This window comes from Acanthisitta chloris, unplaced genomic scaffold (genome assembly GCF_000695815.1).
Source record: "Acanthisitta chloris isolate BGI_N310 unplaced genomic scaffold, ASM69581v1 scaffold3496, whole genome shotgun sequence".
In the NCBI taxonomy this organism is placed as follows: domain Eukaryota; kingdom Metazoa; phylum Chordata; class Aves; order Passeriformes; family Acanthisittidae; genus Acanthisitta; species Acanthisitta chloris.
In genome coordinates, this window is record NW_008679595.1 from 21,009 (window position 1) to 24,134 (window position 3,126).

The 3,126-nt window shown below is 43.3% G+C and overlaps 1 protein-coding gene across 1 annotated transcript in view; it reads right to left on the bottom strand.

Moving 5' to 3' along the window:
- KLHL31 (kelch-like family member 31) overlaps positions 1-2,916 on the bottom strand; it is a 7,244-nt gene extending 4,328 nt beyond the window's left edge. Inside the window, exon 1 of the mRNA XM_009077350.1 lies at positions 2,739-2,916. The gene's annotated coding sequence lies outside the window, so the exon portion shown is untranslated. The remainder of the gene's footprint in view (positions 1-2,738) is intronic.
- Positions 2,917-3,126: the final 210 nt, after the last annotated feature.

Below are 3,126 nucleotides of genomic sequence, written 5' to 3' on the forward strand. Positions count from 1 at the left end.
CATCAGTCTGAAGCACAGGAAAAGTATGGGCCCTCCACTTTGTTCATCCTTACTCCTGGGCTAGTATAGACTTACAGACCAGTTCAGAACTTTCCTGCCCCTTTACTCTGCCCTAGTGAGGCCACACCTGGAGTGCTGTGTCCAGTTCTGGGCTCCTCAGGACAAGAAACACAAGGAGCTACTGCAGAGGGTCCAGGGGACTGGGGCATCTCTCTTATAAGAAGAGACTGAGGGAGCTGGGCCTGTTTGGTGTAGAGAAGACTGAGAGGAGATCTCATCAATGCATATAAATATCTCACAGGTGAGTGTCAAGAGGATGGTGCCAGAGTCTTCCCAGTGACAGGACAATGAGCTGTCGCCATAAATTAACACATAAGAAGTTCCACATCAACAAGAGGAAGAACTTCTTTCCATGGAGGGTGGCAGAGCACTGGAACAGCTGCCCAGGGAGGTCTTGGAGTCTCCTTCTCTGGGGACATTCCAAACCCACCTGGACATGTTCCTCTGTCACCTCCTCCAGGTGACCCTGCCTTGGCAGGGGGGTTGGAGGAGATGATCTCCAGAGGTCCCTTCCAACACTAATTATGTTGTGATTCTGTGCATGTGACCAGCATATTATTCTCTTGTTATGACTGGAGAAATTCTTAAAGAAAAAAAAGGCAAGGTGAGACATAAAGTGGATTTCAGTACAGTGTCATATTGATTTTAGATTTAGGATCTGCTCCAAACTGCTACCAGCTTTTTCTAATTTTGGTTTTCTAGACTGATGATATTCTATTTCCCATGTCAGATTTGCAAATGCTTTCTGCTCATATCAGTTTGCTTGCTGTTCAGTATCAGTACTTTGAAATCTATAAATCCTATTTTAGGATTTTGTGGAGATTTAGGGAGAAGAGAATATGTCTAACTTCTACTTGAAAAAAAAAAAGTCATTAAAACTCCACCAGGATGTGTTATTTCAAACCAGTTCTGCATGTGTGAAGGGAAGAGTCAGTCCCATACAGTTATATGAGAACACATATTTAAATTAGATATATCAACAGCAGCACTGAAATGAAGAGCCACATTGTTATGAAATGCAATGTGAGACAGACCCTCAGTGGTTTTCAAAGGAGTTAATTCAAATAAATATATGTGAGAAAAGTCTCACATATTCTCTCTCTTAACTCTGCAGTGAGAGGACTAGAGAGAATGGCCTTGAGCTGAGCCAGGGCAGAGTCAGATTGGATGTGAGGAGAAATGTTTTCCCTGTTGTGGTGTTCAGCACTGGGATATTGCCCAGGGAGGTGGTGCAGTCACCATCCCTGGAGGTGTTTCAGAGGTGTCTGATGTGGCACTGGAGGATCTGGGTTAGGGTTTAGGGGTTCCAGCAGTGACAGGTTAATGGTTGGACTCAATTTCAGAGATCTCCTCCAGCCTTGATGACTCTATGTGCAAATACACTTGAAGGAGAGCACTGATCTTCAATAAGACAGTTGAGACAGAATTACTGAGATCAGCACTCAAATAGATTCAATACAACATTCATCTCCAGTACACCCATTGATTTTAAAACAATTTACACATGGTAATTTTTTTCTTGATCCTTGTACTCCTAAGAACCCAAACAACATGCAATGCTAATTGCTGATCAATCAGACCACTGGTTCATTGCAGATAACTTAATAAAAAAACCTCAGTAAATATTTCATTCCAGAATCTCAGCTCATCAGTTCTCCCTCGAGCACACAGCATGTAACAAAATGGTCATTTAATTATAGAAAGGAATTGCTGCCTGTGAGCACCAGTTTTTTTTGCTGCTGCTGCTGTTGGGTGAGGACCACGTGCAGAGCAGGCGAGGGAGAAGGGCATGTGTGCCCCAAGTGTCAGTGTCAGTGACGTGGGACACCATCCCTGAGCTGTGTCAGCTGCTGCCCAGCTCCCCCTGCTCCAGACACATTCCAGGAGCTGCATCTGTTGAGACCTATCAGAGTCACCTCCCAGAATAGCAACCTCCCAGCAGTTTGCCATTTTAAGGCTGGTTCAATCAAAGGTATAGCTGGTGTTTTAGTATTCTTCATTGCTTAACGTGACTTTTTGTTGCAGCAAAGCTATGATGGTGCAAGTGTGGCTGGAATGGAAAAAGACAAACCAAAACTTTTGGGTATCTTTGTATGTTACAAGGTTACAGCGTTGCCTGTTAGTAGATGGTAAGGACAAGTTCTTTTGGCAGTCCTATTTGTTCTTCTAACTATTTTCAGAGACCTGTAACTTAAAAACTGTCATACATGCAGCTCTTAGTGTTTATTGCAATAAAATTTTAACACATGCAGCACTTAATGTTTATTGACTTATTGCTCACTGCATCATTGCAGAGCTCATATAAATACATGATATTTTAAGCTCTCTGTTCTAAAGTGTTCACTCCCCTAAAGCTTTTTCCTCAAAAAACACGATTCCATCAGCAAATATTTCATCAGTTAGCTTAGAGTATAAGCACTGTAAGTGACAGGACATGCAAACCTTGTGAAACAAATCAAAGGATCCTATAATAAAACCAAGTTACTTAACTCTGCCCCCTTGGGTGATTCGGTTTTCTGTAGCTGTTTGCTTTCACCTAATTTACTTTAGCTTGAGAACAACTCATACTAAAGGACACTTGGGATCCCCAAACAACACATTCAACTAACCAACCTCCCCCCTGCCTTAAAATGCTACTTTTTAAACACTATTAAAGTGAGGAGTTAAAACCCCCTTACCCTCCTCAGAAAAATGTTGTCCCAAAGCTGTCCAAGAAGCTGTCAGTGAAAATACCTCTTCCTTGGAAAATGAGAATAGCAAAAGAGAGGAATTGTGGTAAAAAATAAAAAAGAGAGAAAGAAAGATCAAAGACCTCTTAGTCCCAGCTTGTGGTTTGCAGTGAGAGCTTTGCTGTCAGGGGAGCAGAAGAGACTGGAGCCTGAGCTCTGGTGCTCTTTAAAATGACCCCTCCTCTCCCTGCCTTGCTCCCTGCCTTGCTCCCTGCCTCTGCCCAGCCACGGCAGCTCAGCTTCCCTGAGTGCCTGGCAAGCCTGGAACCTGCAAATGCACAGGTACAGGAGAGGAAAGGGAGGAGAAAGTGAAGATAGGAGTTCCACAGCAGTTAAG